The 17,566-nt window shown below is 38.0% G+C and overlaps 1 protein-coding gene across 6 annotated transcripts in view; it reads right to left on the bottom strand.

The window, feature by feature from the left end:
• TBL1X (transducin beta like 1 X-linked) overlaps positions 1-17,566 on the bottom strand; it is a 195,838-nt gene that overhangs the window by 87,948 nt on the left and 90,324 nt on the right. The gene's annotated exons all lie outside the window — the stretch shown is intronic.

A 17,566-nucleotide genomic window follows, 5' to 3' on the forward strand; every position in this document is an offset into this window, starting at 1 on the left:
GTCAAGTATAATACCAGCAAGCAATTCATCCAGAACTGCCACTGAGCATGGGACTGAAATGCCTCAGAACAGTGGGGGGACACACAGAAATGCTCCCTGAGAAAGCTTCCAGTGGGAACTGATTGAGCATCACTTCTGTGTGAAAAGATGCAGGCCAAAAAAATTACCTTCCTGCATGTTTTGAGGGGAAAGCCTAAAGGAATGCATTTACGAAAATCAAACATGAGAGATAGCCTGGCATTCTTCTTCAATAATAAACCTATTTGCAGACTTTTCTATGCCTGCCATCAAGCATGATGAGTAAAGCCTTATCTTGTATTTTCTCTGCCATTCAACAGCCATGTATCTTGACAAGTTTCCTACTCCTGCATTTCAAGCCTTAAGCCTTACGCTCAGTTTCTGTCTATATAATCTAATAATTAAATGCTGTGAAGTAAAATGAGATATTCATTGGAGACTTCTAAAGACTTTTTTCCACACAAATGTCCAGCAGCTTTTAAAACTATACATTAAAGATAATTTTATGATATAATCAATTTAACAAATAACAATTTAAACACATCATCAGGAGAAGCTTTCATAAATCCAGTTCTAATTCTCAGCCTGCAGTACTACAACACGTTCTCATTTACATCACCGTGAATGAAACAAGTACATCACCTAACCAAATCTAACTACTCGCCTGAGAAAGTTATACCTATTCTAATCAAAGGTGAATGACTACAGAGGGGGAAACACATAACTATTTAAGCATCACCAAGTATTTAATAATACATCAGCTAGAAGTCTGTAGTTTTTCTGAGTTTGCCTACTGAATTCATATGAACCTATATCTACCTGGCTACCTATATAATTACCTATCTAATTCCCAGACAGCATTCTGAGATGACTGCTGTCATCTCTACATCTTATTTTCAAATCATGTCCTATGTCATTTTTCTGCAGAGCATGTTATGTTTATGCAAAATCTAACATACTCAAGAAGTAATTTACTCTGTGTAAATGTAAAATCTGAAAATCCAAGCAACAACTAGAGGATTTTTCTGTAACAACTTCTCCATGTTTTACGGAAAAATTGTTATAAGTATTATTATATTATCTTTATTCAATACTCTGACATTATGCTATGCAACGGTAACTAACACATACTGAGGCTACTCTGATGACAAATACCAGGAAAAGAGCTGGCTCATCTGTGCTGAAGGCTTCTGCAAGATTCATGGTGTTTAAAGGACACTGTAGAATACCAGATACTCATACTGTAGCACTGTAGATGGAAGCATTGTTATTGAAGAAATTTATTAATTCTTTCTGTCATAATTACATCATAAATTGGTTGGGCTGCATCTTCATTTGTTCTGTTTACAGATGTTATATACTGAATCACTGGTAGCTTTTATCAGTGATGGAATCACTTAAAGGCCATTCATCTTCCCATGCTGCCACAGAGAAGGCAGAAGGTATCAGTGCAGGCAGCACTGGTAACACAGGCTGGAAGAGCTCATCAAATCCTATAATAAGACTGGCTTTGGTTACTTTGCCAGACAACTTTTTGGTAAAAACGTTAATACTGGCTCTCTACTGAGAAAGTTTTCTGTGTGAAAACTAGAGCCAAGTAAATAAATGATTTTCAAGAATGAAGCAAGGGGAAAGAGACCAACTGGAGATTAAAATACGTGGTTTATTTTATTACGCCTAAGTGTCAGTGACACTAAGAAGTTACATAGATTTCCCTTACGACTGGATGAAAGCATACATGTGGATGGTTGTAATAATTCATCATGCTAGCAGATGCCCCTACCATAAGGCTTTACTCAACAATAGAGGTTTCTTAAAATCTGATTTCATACAGAAACAAGTGCCAATATAAGCTTTGAAATAAACAATGTGCAAAGTCAGAAAATGTTTTTAAATCTCCATTTTTAAACTTTCATTGGTAATACTAACATTACTATCTATCACTACTTACAACAGGACTGAGGTCTTCAATTTCAAAAGAAACTGAAAAAAAAATCCTACCAGAGATCACAGAATACAGTTGCAAAAGTGATTACAGCACTGTAGAAAATATTTTAATATTACATATTTGGAGAGTTGAACTTGTATAGTTTATTTTAAAAAAATACAGATGACCTGATTACAGCACCGAAGTATTTTCATGGGGAGAAAATAGTAATAATGACTTTCTTTTTAATCTAGCAAAGAAGGATACACATGAAACAATCAGCATCTGGAAGCTGATGCCACATTCAAATGATAAATAAAGCACATCCTTTTTATCACCTGTGACTAACCATTAGTGGAGCTATCAAAAGGAGAATGCAGAGATTCTGCATTTGTTGATATCAAGGTTTAGTGGGACTTTTCTCAAGGATGAACTATGTGAAAATCTAAGTTACCCTGTAGTCATATACACGTTACCAGGTTTCATACATACAGCAACACAGAGAGAGATCAGGTGACGTAGTCATCCCTTCCTGGTCATAAATTCGGTATATTATGATCTGAAACGACTGTCTAGCTTTGTAGTTAAAGCACTGATGGTGACGAGCACCGTGCATGCTAAGCTGCTGGTGCTAGTACAAACTTAGTGACACACTGGCATGTATGTATACACACACATATAGTGAGAGTGTGTGTTCAGGCCATATGTGGAGCCAGAGAATTATAACCATCCTTTCAGAGACAGGTGGACTAAATCCTGTTGCAAATAATATTCTGGCTTCTAGTTTAGGGAGCCTATTCTTTCCTCCATGTGCTGAAAGACTTTTGGTCACAGTAGAGCAGTAGCAGGAGGTCTCTTCACAAGGGTCATTTGGGGCATCAGTAAGATGGCCACAGGCAGGCAATACTAACGCTGCTCTCTGAACCTCTGCCTCCACCCTACAGGCACAGAGCTTGATGAGTAACAGTGCTTGATGTCATTAACTACTGGTTAGTCCCACCTCTGCTTTAAAGTCAGTAAGAAAGGCAGTAAGCATTCTGGGCAGAAAAAGCTTCCTGCTGGGGTATTTCAGCTGGTCAGGCAAGCAGCTCCCCAGCTCAGCTAAAATCCAGGCACCGCCGCGGCCCCACAGCAGCACGCTTCCAGCTCTCTCCCTGCAAGAGCTGCCTTACTGTGGGCACACAGGTAACACGGGCTTCTCACAAAAGAGGGAATGGGAGAAGGAAAGAAAGCAAGAACAAGAAACGGCTTGAACTTTACACTGAACTGCTCTTACAGTCAGCAACCTTAAATATTCTGTCCCTTCAGCAAAGATAAGGAAAGATATTGGAAGTGTCAGTTTAGCTGGCTTTAGTGCTGTTGCTATGCCTTGGGCTGCTAAGCTGCCAGAAAATTCAACCATGTTTAACTATCAACCAGAAATAATAGTTAAAAACCTCATTCATTTTCACTACTTGTAAATCTGGTACACATGGTTTGACTTTGGATGTTCCACTACTTTGAAAACACAAAAGTCAGCCAAACAACGTAAATACATCCATTGATCTCCTGATCTCTCAGCTCCTCCATCCAACACATCTGTGAAGCAAAACCGCAGAAAATCCTGACTCACACACAGGCAGTCGATACAAACTCTCCTGCTGCTATCAGAAGTGCAGATTTAACTGAAAAATAATGCTGCCTTTCCCTCCTGTCCCCACAGCACTGGCCGGAGAACAGCTGCCTGCCAGGACATGGCAGAGCACAAGCCCAGTGTCAGTGCCCAGCCGCACAGCACCATTTATATCGAGAAGTCAATAAAGTGACATTCGCTTAAAGGAGGCCTGAATTCGATGCTGCCCTTAATAGGCCATAGATGAAATACTGCATTTATTCACGGCTTCATACGTAGATTTCCTTTTGCAACCACTTGCATACTTTAGAAAACTGGAATTCGGGGCCAAATTTACAGGAGGCACCTGAAATTACCAGCTGTGCAGGTGGCTAGGGGTAAGAGCACCTAAATAGTATAGCACATTTACTCTTGATTCAAACTCAAGAGTACTTAGTCACATCATTTAGGAAGATGCTTTTGTAAAACCTACTAAACTCCTCAAAACAGATTTAGATACTCCAATATTTTTCCAATCTGATTTATGTTTAAATGCTATTTCTGCAGAGTTACAAATAAATAATTTTATTTCTTTTTACTAAACAACATGATGAGAAGAAACAAACCTAGTGACATTACTACTCTGTTTCATCACATTTCTCTTAGTGTTGTTCCATAATAAAAACCCCCAACATTAACCGAGTGACTAATTTATTACCCCTTTTCTTTCTGGCTTTTAAAGACACAGAGTTTAAATGATAAATAGGCCATCTTCAACAGACACTGAACAAAAAAGTGTTTTTGAGAGATTTCACTACTTCTTTGGGAAATAAATGCAGGATACCTAGTGCACAACATGAATATTTTGCTTTCTTTCAAATTGATTAAGAGCTTTAATATTTTCAAACAACCACTGGGGATTATACTCAAGTAAACCAGGACTATATGGAAGATTCTAATAAGACATCAATAATTACGCCACCCTTCTGCAAAAAATAACCTAAAATGTATTTTCTAAAGCAATTCCTAAAACTGTATGAATCGGTGAAGAGAACATGCCAACATTTAACAAAACTTCTGCCGACGTACTGGATTTTTAGTTTCTTTATGAATTAACATTACATATAAATATAATCACAGCAGTATAACCACAGCTGTGGCTACCCCTGGGGCATGACTAGCAATTAGTTTGCATAAGGATCATGGATAATACTGCAGTCACGTGGAGCCAAACCCAGGACCACCATCTTCAACACAACACAATGTGCTGGGTTTCACCATTGTGTTTCCACAGAGTACCTATGCACTGGAACTGCAAACTCTGTTCAGAAAAACCTACACAATGCCTGCATATTAACTATTTGCCCTAAGGCCTTACAGAATAAATAAATACTACTTAATGGCTTGCTATGATAAAACATTTCCTCTCTAGACATTCATACCTTCCCCCCCCACAGCCACCTCCTCTAAAGGGAGTTAGGGAAGCCTTTTCATTTTAAATCTACCATAGACAAATGCTCAGATTTTACAAAGGAAGCAAAGTCCTGAGTCAGTCAGAAATCAGAGTCAACTTTGAAAATAGACATTCATTATAGTACTAGTGCAGAAAGTTTTCCCATTGTAAAATCTGAGCCAAAGCCACAAAAAAATTCAGAAATAAACCCTGTCTTCCCAGAAAAACTGAAAGTACTTGGACTTGAGAGCCTCTCCCCAGAATACAGCAGTCTTTCAGATGTAGCAGAGCCTGGGCTGCCACTTTGAAGCAAGTGTCTCGAGGGAACAAAAACTGCAAGTGGAAACTCTTTTCATGTTTCATCCTAACTAACGCTCTCAAAGCTAGTGGACATTATGAAATTAAGGATTTCAGAAGCATGGTCTCGTTAATTTGCCTGTATTCTGCCACCCCTTTTATGCAGGCTCCTCCAGAGATAAATTAACTCTTAGCATCCCAAACTGTAACTCAATAGAAGTCTTAGAGCCAGACTGGAAGCCGCAGTTACAGCATCAACTCTCAAAATCATTTACCACAGACAGTGCCTTTGCCTGCATAGATGCTTCAACAGCTTGTAGCTTTTTTCTGCTTCAGCAGTGTATTTCAGTGTAGTAGATATTCTATCACTATGTAATAGTTTTGGAGACAGGAGATACATGAGCTATCTACCATTATTTGATCGGCCGGTACTTTCAGCAATACTAATGAATTTAGGGAAAGCTTAGCTGTCGGTATCCGAGGTAGGTACCAATAATGAAAATGCTTAGTACTGTAAGGGGATTTTCTACAGAACACGTATTCATAGGTGCTGGGGCCTAGAACACAGAAATTCTGATAATTTTTTATCAGAAAGGTATACGCTTATCAAATAGCACAGTTTCTATTTTACCAACCCCCAGGCAAACTGCATGTTACTTTTCTAATTAACAACTCCAGATTTACAAAAAACCCACAAACTTCTCTCTTGACAGTGAGATTTCTGCCGAACTTTATAGAACATGAAACAAAAACCACAGCATGTCAAGGACTGTTGTGATGGAAACATAAAGAAAAGTGCGCAATTATTAAATCTGTGATACTGCAGGTAGGTGGGAAAGAATTACCCCCTTCAGAAGCATTGAACTACAATCCTCTCATTTGTCTATTTAGCTCTACCTCAGGCAAGAGCATAGAAGAAGAAATAGAAAAGAAGAAATGTAGTCTCCTCTGCATTGCCCTAACAATCACCATTAACTGATTTAAAAGTAAATGCAAGCTTAACAAGAAAACCACACAATTTAGTTTAACTCCTGTAACTTTTGCCCAGAGTAGACCTGTCATTCTAACCTAAGAAATGAACTTTAAAGTCTTCAGCTCCCAGTTGTGCACATACCATGCTGCTTTCAGCATGTACACCTTGGAGGTACCCAACTGCTGAGCAGTACGTGAAAGGACTTGCTGTTTCCCACATTTGGATGATGCTAAAGTGTATAAAATTTTCTCCAGGCGCATCAGTAATGTGAATTACAGCCCACAGCAAAGACAGAGCTAGCACAATTTTCTTCAATAAGGTTTAACATGTGTTGCCAATACTATCAGCTTCATTTTGTATTAGCTGTAGTTTCCAAGAAATGTTGAAGGTGGGACATGATGGGCACTGCGGTAACATAATCTTGATGTTGTGGAGGCATAAGTAACTGTTGCGAGGTCAGGCTTTAGGAGACATGACTACAATCAACTTACTAGGAACAGAGATGGCAGCTGCTTTGGACATGCCACAGGGGATCTGGGGAGCAGCTTGTCCCCAAAGGACCTTTTGTAACTTCATCTTGGATGGAATTTCAGCTACACATAACCACATGCATATATATGGCAATTAATATATTAAAGTCGCATTTTCCCTTACATTACAGCAACTGTATGTAACACTCTAGGCTAAAAGCTGCTGAATCAGGAAATGGATCAGAAGCTAACTAAAACGCCTTTCTAGTTATTGATTCCTGCTCTCTGTTTCATGTCAGCTTCCTAGAATCCATCCAACACAAGCACGAAAGGGTAATGAGTTTCTGAACACACTCTCTAATAGTGCACACTGCATCAAAGCTTTCAGTAATTGCCTGGATGCTGCTTCCCAGCAGTACTAAACAACTTAAATATAATTAGCTGGAAGCCCTATGGGCTGCATTTCCCCACTGGAACACCTCTTACACTAATCCATTTATCAGGCTGACAGATGACTGAATCATTGGTACTATGGACCCATTCTACTAATAGTATTTTTCAAGCCAACATTTTGGTTTGTTCCTTATCTGGTACATTTTTGCAAAGAAAAAGCCTGCATTATTTAGAATTGGGAGAGAACCAGACATCTAACACATTCATCTTTTCCCAGTAGTGAGCAATGTTATTTGTTTGATTAGCCCACTAAGTATAAAATGCTGGAGCTATCAGGCAGAAAATGGAAATTCAATGTATGCATTATGGAACAAAAATAATAGGGAAACATACACAGACTGAAAGGATTTTGGAAGTCTTCCAGTCATTCAAAAGTTTTCAGAAGTCTTGATAAGAGGATAGTTCTCAGGGTATACTTCCTGAAGATGGCCTGTCTATAGCTGTCAAGCAGAAATTTCTCCATACTATTTACTTCTTGTACATCCTTCTGAATGATAGGTGACAGAAGAAATTTTAAAGCTGATTGAATTATATGCAAATAGACATGAATTGAACATCCTGTTGCCACAGAACTATGCACTTTGCAAGCTGCTGGAGAATTCTCATAAAAGTACAAAAAAAATTTTAATGTCTTGGGCAGAATTTTCTAATGTTGTAATGAAAACTATTTTACCATTGTATCCCTGTAGCTTTTATTCCCAGACAGGTTCCAGTAAGTGGACTTCTGCAGGGGCTGAAATTTTGGGGACTGCAGGCAAGGTCTCCCCAAATGTGCCACACTATTGCAATAGTAGAAATGTAATTTCTCACCACATTCTTTTAAATTATGAAAAAAATTACTCTAGAATGTTAGACTCATGCTTCCTTGTTAACAAGCTGTGGGACAGGAAGTAAAAAGGGACAAAGCTGGTAATGGCCAGTAAGAATATCTAGAAAAAGAGGAGTTTTAAAAGGTACCCTTTTTCTAGATCTGCTGCACTGTGGTCAATAATCCATATTCTGGCTTGGCATCACCAGGACCCAGCTAGAGTGGTAGTGTTGTTTCATCTGGTTATTTCCCCTGGATGTTCTCATCATGGACACATAAAATCTTGACGTCTCAAAACAATAAACCAAGAAGAAATTACTACTTGCACTTCTACATCAGCCTAACCAATATGCTTGTTATAAAACTGACAGTTAACATTCAGGAATTCTCTTAGAAGTACTACTGCAAGTTAAAGTTAACCCATTGCCTTACCCTTTAACCTGAGAAGATGGCCATCAGTATGAATTAAATTCCAAAGACTGACTACAAAAGCTGTACTTAAATATTTAACAATGAAAGAGGTAATTAAAATGCATTCAGTGATCAGAAACTGATCTGGCTTGAGTCAAGCAGCAGCAAGATGAGGTAAAGGCGGCACTTCTCTGAATCAAGAACAACCACCCACCTCAGAACAGGGCCAAGCAACATCAGCTAAATGCACATTACCATACCTGATTTTTGGAAATGCAATCACAGGCGTTTACACTGCCTGGTAAAGTACCTAGCAGGTTATTAAATACTGAGCTGTTTTGAGATTTCTTCGTGTGAATCCAGAACCAGAAATCTCAGTTTCACATGCACTTTCCACCCACTCCTTCCCTCCAGTCTGAAACTGGAAAACTCATCTGAGAAACACTGACACTTGCACATCAGCCAGGCAACTTCCCCGTCATTCAAAGCCAACCTCTTCCTTCCCAGCTTCACCTCCTCTGCTTGGTGTGTTTTCTGCTTCTACAAAAGAGCAGACAGTATCCTGAGCAGGGGTGGCCCCAAATCATACAAACCTCAACACTTGTCAGTCACACTTCCACATGGAATGCAAATTTTTACACTGCTGTTTCCACAGTCTTCTTTCAAAGGCAGTGGTATTGAGGAGAACAAACATCAGATTTAATCAAAAGAACCTTCTTAAGTAAAAAATGTTGAAAATTCTCCTGCTTTTAGCCATTTTTAATAAAACAGATCATGGTTATGAAATTCCTAAGAAATCAATCTTTGCCAGGCAGGGAAGGCAACATTACCTTTATTTGTATCCTCTGCAAAAAAAACCTTGCTGTATTGTCAGGGAAGCTGAATTTCTTGAGTAATAGTTCTTATTTGAGACAATCCTTTAATTCTTGAAGTAAACTATCTCTTTAAAGTACTGCCAAATTTATTACATAAAAAGATTCTTCCCTTTATGTTAAGCCAGGGCAAATGTACAGCAGCTTTATGGTTAAATAGTTGCATTGGATTTTGGTGGTGTTCTTTTTTTTTTAAATAGAAGCAGAAAAAAAGAGTTGGAGGAGAAGAGAGGAGTCATCCAAGAGTAAAACTTTCAGCTGGAGTTACACTCCACTAACCATCATACTTCATATGGTAGTTAGTGTACACCTGGAAGGACGCGGCACGCTAAGCAGTTGAGATTCTGCAAAAATGCAGATGGTTTTATGAGTCCAGATCTAAAAAGCATGGCACAAGTGACCTAATACATTGCTCTGCAAACAGAACATTTAGTTGCAATATCTATTTGAAAATTAGATTTTTATATTCAGTAACTACCATCTTCAGCATTAGAAAGATACTTAAATCTTCTTGCAAGATGACTTCTGCATAGTCTCCATCTTTAGACTTCTGACTGGACCAAACCCAGAACAGCTGGGTCTAACCCCAGAGCTGGCCTTGCTTTGAGTCTGGTGTTGGACTGGAGACCTCCAAGTCTCTTCCAACCTGAATTACCTCGTGATCCTGCAATAATAATCTCTCCATATTAAAATTAAATTGCTTGTTGTGTTATTTACATAGAAAATTAAGGAGCTTAGTCAGAAACATAAGGGCACAAACTTGCATACTGGATCCAGACGGGTCCAAGGTCCTAAAAGTATCAAACACGAGATATTCTCTCTGAGCGCACAAAGTTTATGCTCGTTAAGTCGCTATAACGGAACTGAAGACTGGTGACTAAAGGCACAGAATGTTTTTGTTATACTGCAGATTATCTTCCAACACTACCTTCTCCTTTTACCTATATCACTTGTAGAGTTATAGGAGTAAAAACTATTTATATTAAACTACCGTTTAACTACGTGAATTTTAATCTTCCCTCAATTACAATGCATGACATAAAGTAATAGGTTATACTGTTTGGATATGAAAAATGCAGCTGAGAATACTGGCTACAGGAATACACTAAATGAAACAAAAGAGCACGAACACTGATTTATCTGCAGTAAATAGGGCTGTGAAAAAACTGAGTATTTAAAATCACAAAGACAAAAAACCCTCCAACAAATGTCACACAGACTCTTTGGTAAAGAGCACTCATCTAGCACCTTCTTGGTCTGAGGAACCCAATCCTTTGAGCTGGCCAGTAACCTGGGTATTTCACCACATTTGAACTTTTTATCATCATAGTGTAAAAGTCAGCAGTAGAAGTGAAATTCCAGAAAAAAACCTTTACAATTGTCTTCTGCATGTTACAAGAAAAAAAATCTCTTAATTTTTGCTCCAGTTGATTGGTTAATATGATTAACCTGATGGTTGATACTAGCTGTCTCATCATCATATGCCTTATAGGAGTAAACGGGCACCTAAACATCTAAACTGAGACAAAACTAACTTCTTTTGACAAGCATGTATGAGAATTTTGACTAGTATATGTACGAAAAGTTTGCTTGTGTAACAAGACTGGAATAAATTCCTTTAATGCTATTCAATAAATTATCTCTCAATATTCGTGATGTTCTATGCTTTAATGCAATTCTGATAACATAAATAGTATGATGTAACCAACCATCTTTGGTTTGTTTAATTTCATTTTTTCATCTACTTTAAGAGGTATTTTATTTAATAAAGCTCACAGATTTTGAATGACTCCCTGGTCTCTACTTTATTGAAGGGACAGACAGAAAGAATAGTCAAGATCTTAGTAAGTGGTTATCCAAATGACTTAGCCAATACATGGTTTATATTCTCTGTCTCATGGTATGTTCAGACACAGTAAAGTTCATAAAGTATGTTCCAAAGCCATTACAAAACCTCTTGATCAGGTGTGAAAACTTCACTTAAAAGACTCCAGCAAAACAAACCAAATGCAAAACCACACCAAAGCTTGAAAATGCAACTAATTAGTTAAACTTGTTGCGAAGGAAGGAGGACTTTTGAAATGTGGAAAACTGCAAAGTTAAGTTGCTTTCCTTTTTCCTGAAGCTTCCTTGGGCTTGCTACTCCAGCATGAAAGCCCAAAGGTCCTGACTCTGTTGCTCTAAACATCATTTCTTGAAAGCTTGCAAGGACCAAAATTGCTTAAGAGTGGAAAGAAGAAATTGCTTCCATTACTTCCAACACCATGAAGTGTCTCACAGTGTTTAATGCTTACCTGTGCATCAATTTTATTTAATAAATTCTTCTAGCTCTATTCAATAAATAGTAGGCCTGTTTTTTTAAATGCTAAAGTAAGAAATTAAGAACGTCTAAAAGTCATCCAGACCAGGATAATAATCTAAATTACAATGCAGACTGCTTAAATTCATGTATATATACATGTACATCCTAACATAACACTGTGCTTCATGTACTTTTTATAGTACTGCATTTTATGCAGGCAGTATGGGAGATGTTACTTTTAGTCAGCATTAAAAGGTGATTTTTCCCAGGGTCTCAGAAATGTGATTACCATTGACTTCAAAACAAAAGAGAAGTGGCCTGCAGTTCTGGAAACCATGTCAGCCTTTTCATCTTGGAAACTAAGCTCTCCTTCTGTAAATTGAGAAAACTATGAAAACTGAGAGCAAGCATCTGCACAAAAGGTACCTGCTTTTATTGTACTGTATTAAATGAAACAGAACCTTTTTATTTCATAACGGAACATGTCAGGGATACTCACACCAATTAACTTTGATTCCAATTTAAACATATGTATGTGGATGCCAATGCCTAAAGCTGGGTTGTATGAATATTCAATCTTCATTGTAGTAAGTGGTTTTCTTGTATTAGATTAGCAGGAAAAGAAGGACGTAATAGCAAAAGATTCACTGAAGTCAAAGAATAATTATAGTAAAGATAGCAGCAACAAAAGAGGATCATTAAGAGTCTTCTTGCATCTCAATTTACAGATTTATGTTTTACTTTGCATCTAAGTGTTCTAGTGAGGTGCAAGGTGTTAGTCACTTCCCGTCCTAGGCTTTGAAATTATTTTGGAAAATTCTGAGGCACAGGCTAAGAGGCTTAGAAGCTCTGCTTTGAAATTCTGGAGGGCAGGTATTAAAAAATTCAATTTCATAAGGGTAGCAGTAAGTCTAGCCACATACCCCATTCTATCCACTGTATTGTGCAATTTCAGGCTGCAGTCGTTCTAAATTCTTGTTCTAAGTGAAGCTTCACTGGTGGAGCCTTATTCCCTTGCTTCTGATAATCACTCTTCCCCTACATTCCTGCCGAACACTGCTGGCCCTCAGTATCTGTGGAATAACTGCTTATTTCAGAATGATTCTGATTAAAAGAGTTCAGAGAGCTGGTGTTAAAAAGTGTTTAAACTAACCTAGATTATAGTGAACAAATCATGTTAGGGAGTGACTACATGATCACCTAAAACTTGTGGGAGCGATAATGGACAGTTGTGAACACTGGGGGACAGGAGCCTATTCAGCCAATTCAGCTGCTGCCAGAACAAAGTGTGGGAGACACAAAGAACTGCCCTCCTTCTGACATTCTTTTCTCCTTTTCTTTTCTTTTTTTTTTGTTTTCCTTTCCTATTCTCCTTTCCTTTCCCCTCCTTCCCCTCCCCCTTTCCCTAAAATCCTAACATTCTTATTCCTTATTCAGGCTGCCAAGTTCCTCAAAACAATTACCTCTCCAGCAGTACCCATGTTCAGACCTTTAAGGCACATGGATGTGGTAGCTAAAAAAACCCACCCAAACTGAATGCCACCCCCCCTCCCCCACCCCACCCCCGCCCCCCCCAAGGTAAACCAGCAATGAATTTAAACACCATCATCTTGGCGTCCTCAATTCACCTTGTTATTGCACCTCCAGTTGCTGCAGCACAGATGGGATGCAACATCTCCCACTGTTAAGGGACTGCCCCTAAAGGTGAGCCATATGTTTTGCAATACCTAGAAACAGCAGGATAAGATAAGGAAATCTCTGCAGACTTAAGGCAGAGCTGCTTTAATTTCACCGCTTTGTGTCCTGCCCTTATTTATTTATTTATTTATTTAATCGCAAGCTTTTGCAATTTAATTTATATGGGTTAAGCCTACAGAAAAAAAATAATAATACTGTGTTTGCATATGTGTGTGTGTGTGCGCGCATGTAATGCCTAGGAAATCTCCTGTGTTATCTGCTTGTGTAACATTTTACCATCCACTAGACAAATATATTTTTAAAGAGTCTGGAATCAAAACAACATTCTCAACATTTAAGACATTCTGTCATCACTGCCCATTTGTTGCCCTCTAGGTTTCTCTCAGCTGGCAAATTTCCCATTTAAGGAATTATCAGATTCATCTGCTTAGACAAGGCTGCAAAATAAAATGAAAAGCTGATTATTCTAGAGAACTTGTATTTTTCTTTCAGGGCAGAAAATCCAGTGCATGAGAGCTGAACATTACCAGCAAATGGGACCAATCTCTCAGGCTTTACAATTCTACTTCACCATACTCTGCGAAATCTAATTTTGATTAAGATGCCACAACATTTATTTTACATATATCCTTTGTTTCCTTAAATATGTTTATTGCCACTTAATACGTTAACGTGCTTTAGGGCCCTAAATGTTATGCTCATCGGCAGTGGCTTTTTTCACTCTAGTTCTATTAAGCATGCTGCCTGTGCATACTGCTGCTTCTCCGCAATTTTTCATGAAGAACTAACAATTGCTTTGCTACCATTTTCCCTACATCATATTTTTTGCAGAGTGTTAAAAAAAAAAAAGGAGGAAATAATGTAAAAATGAATAAATTACCATTTTTCCACAGCAAGATGGCTCAGGATTTACTTGACTGATAGTTTTCACATGAGAAACTGTACTGCAAAACCATGCTTGTGTTTCTGGGCCCACTGGCTGCGGCACCAAGATTTCTGGAGGCATATCAGTACTGTAATACACTACAACTCTACACAACCCTTTCATATTCCTGTCAAACTGTGGGAACACTACCTTCTCCCCTTAGGTAGGAATAAAACTGTGGGAAGGTCTGGAGAAATGTCTCAATATCAGTTTTCCTTACTAAACAGCTAAAGCAGGTTTCATTTTCTTGCCACAGATGAGTGAACTAACAATAAACTCTATCAAATTCAGGGTAGGGTTTCACAGACTGAATGTGTACACACATGCACATGTACAAAATTAAGCAGAAGATTAAAACAGGTGAAATCTTAAGTGATCCTAAAGCGACTAACAAAACAGCAAACCCATACTGAGCCAGAACGGCTTTATGGAGCGTACTGCCTTCCAATATTGATACTAAACTACTACTTTACACTGTTCACCCAAGTAAAAGTCTATTTCAAGGTGTTATATTGTTACTGTGATTAATCAATTTCTTTTTAGAGCATCCTCTGAGAGCTTAAAAATTCATGATTCACCTTATTATTATTCTGTACAGCTTTCCATATTTTTTGAGTGGTATGATTAAATTTATCTGTGGTTGCTAACGGTCGCAGTACAGAAAATGCTCCATGTGAAAGTCACCGTTCCACATACACCCAACGGATCTCCTTAAAATACACCACAAATCCCAAACAAAGAGGACGGCAAGTGACAAAACCTTTCCATTTATTCTCAAACAGGCTAATCTGAATACGCTGTTTGTGCAAAAGGCAGAGAGGACGGACTTGTGAGAAATACTGCAAATGGAACAAATAAAGTAGTGCATTATATTTGCCACATTTTAACGTTGGAAATTAGTCATAAACTGATTTGGGTTCAGGCCCTGCCAACTCACATTTTACAAGATAAAAAACTCATCCAAGATCTGATGCTATGAAACGAAGATTGCCAAAAAGCACGCTGAATTTGGAAATTTGATGTGTTCCAGTTCATCACTGAATTGAAAGATTTTTCTACTAGTTTTCAAGGGTCTTCATACTGTCTTATTTATTTAGACTGCACATTCTAGTAGTCCAGGCATGGGTACCAAAAGATAATACACTTTGTCATTCTGGGCATAAAGTATTAAAAAGTTATTAAAGAAATCAAACCAACTGTTTAATAAGATTGAATCCATCATCCATAGAAGTTGGCAGAGATACAGACCTACAAATACATTTTGGTTTTACTGAACAAGATATAATAGCATACAATCTTATTAAAGAGACAACCAATAAATAATTTTGTGTCATCCAAAATGATAGTTCATTTTAAAACCTGAAGTCATGCACCAAAGAATAGTAACATATACCATAACATAATAAAAAGCTATGTAAGAAGAGCAATGTATCAAGGTATCTATCATTAAGAAATACAGTTACACAGTTCTAGCAAGATAAACGATGGTTGATATCTGAGTGACTTCTCTGTTGTGTGCATTGCAATGCATACTCTGGAAGAACAAAGTTCGTTATGCAGAAGTTAAAATGTTCTTGTTATTTCTCATGGGGTTTTTTGTGAGCTGCTGAGCTATTCAAATTATGTAACTGAAGCGTGTTTTCAGGAGGAAAAAGCACCTGTTCCAAAACAGGCAGTGGTGTGACTCTTCAGAAATACTACATTAAAAATAAACCATCATAAAAACTGCATTAGATTGACTCTGTGACTCTAAAAATGCACTCTACACTAGAGCTACCATTAAAGGTGATGCGTATATTCTAATTCACCGGTGATTTTTCAGGTACAAGCATCCCTCCACCAACACACTTCATTTCTTCCTCCCTGTGAAAAAGGGGCTCAAATATGACCTGATGGCCATACAGACACACCATGGGGCTTGTGAACGGCCACTTCATTAGGAGTCTGCTGACAGATGCAAACATTCTGCAAAATTCTTTAAAGCAGAAGCATGCCATTAATTTCAGTATTTATTACCTTCCATGAAAGATAAGTGACTCAACATTGGGAAGGGCTTTACAAGGCTAATATTTCGTCCCTGTCTAATGCTTTTTGGCTTCGTGATATGCCTGCCTATTGTGAGACTAAACTTATTCCAAAGAATAAATTAAGCAGTAAGAAATGACAAGCAGCGCATTTGTAGGCAATTCACTTACCACCTGAGGCATGCCACAATGGCTCAAGGCCAAAGGCTGAGTAACTTCAACCATTCAATAAATGCAATAATAATCGAGCTGAAATGCACAGCATTGGGAGAATTATTTCTATCATGACATGGACTTTATACGTAGAACCAAGTACTTCTGTACAATTATGACTGTTATTAAATAGATGATATTGTTGAGAAACTTTTTACAACCATTGTTCTGAAAATGCTGTCCAATACAAATTAAATGTAGAGGTTTATATACATTGTTCCATGACCAGATGTAGCTTGTGAAATGACAGAACTACCCCCCAGACCGTAGGTCCAGTATCAGTTTAAAAAAATCCATGCAGACACATAATTATTAAAGGACTGGGCAACACAGGACAGGACAGATTTCAGTCACTCTAGAGATTTAGCAACTAGCCTGTGCTATGCTGATCACATAGCAATTAAGGCCTAGTTATGGATGCAACAAAGAATTAATTAAAAATAACTTATTTTTTATAACAGCACTACCTCATCTCACTCTGAAGAGACTGTGCACAGATATGTGGCTGTGCTACTGGAACACTACTTCATTGCTCCAGCTTTAATGAGTAAAACAATGACATTATTTAGGTTCATAATCTATTTTCTGGTCACAGTGAAGTTCACCTCTTAAATAAACAGTGCAGCAAGCTGGCTTTAATTTGTACCCAGCATACCAACAATCGATTTTCCCCATAAACTCACTCTCTTTCTGCTCTGCTTTGTAACGACATGGTCTGATTTAGTTTAACCCTAGCGTAGAGCTGTCTTCCATCCATGTTGCTGAAAACTCCAAAAAAATAACACAACTGAGAATGAAAGATGTGAAGATCTACTCATGTGGTGGAAAGACTGGGCCATGAACTCTTACAAGAAAGCACAGCACCTGTTTGTTCTGTTGTCTTTATGCTGCTTTCATGAGTCTTAACCTGTAAGAAGGGCTATTTTTAAAGAGGAAGCTAAGAATAATAATCTTAAAAACTCAGAACTAGCTACTAGATTCTCTTTTCCTGTCTCTTCTACCCTAACACCCCCCTTCCCCCCCAAAAAAAAAGGGGGGGAAAAATCCATCCATAGTTGAAAACTGAATATGAACCCACATAAATGAAACCAACACCCTTTAAACATCAGCACACTGGTGTTTTCTATCTAT

This window comes from Falco punctatus, assembly GCF_963210335.1.
Source record: "Falco punctatus genome assembly, chromosome: 2".
NCBI lineage: Eukaryota > Metazoa > Chordata > Aves > Falconiformes > Falconidae > Falco > Falco punctatus.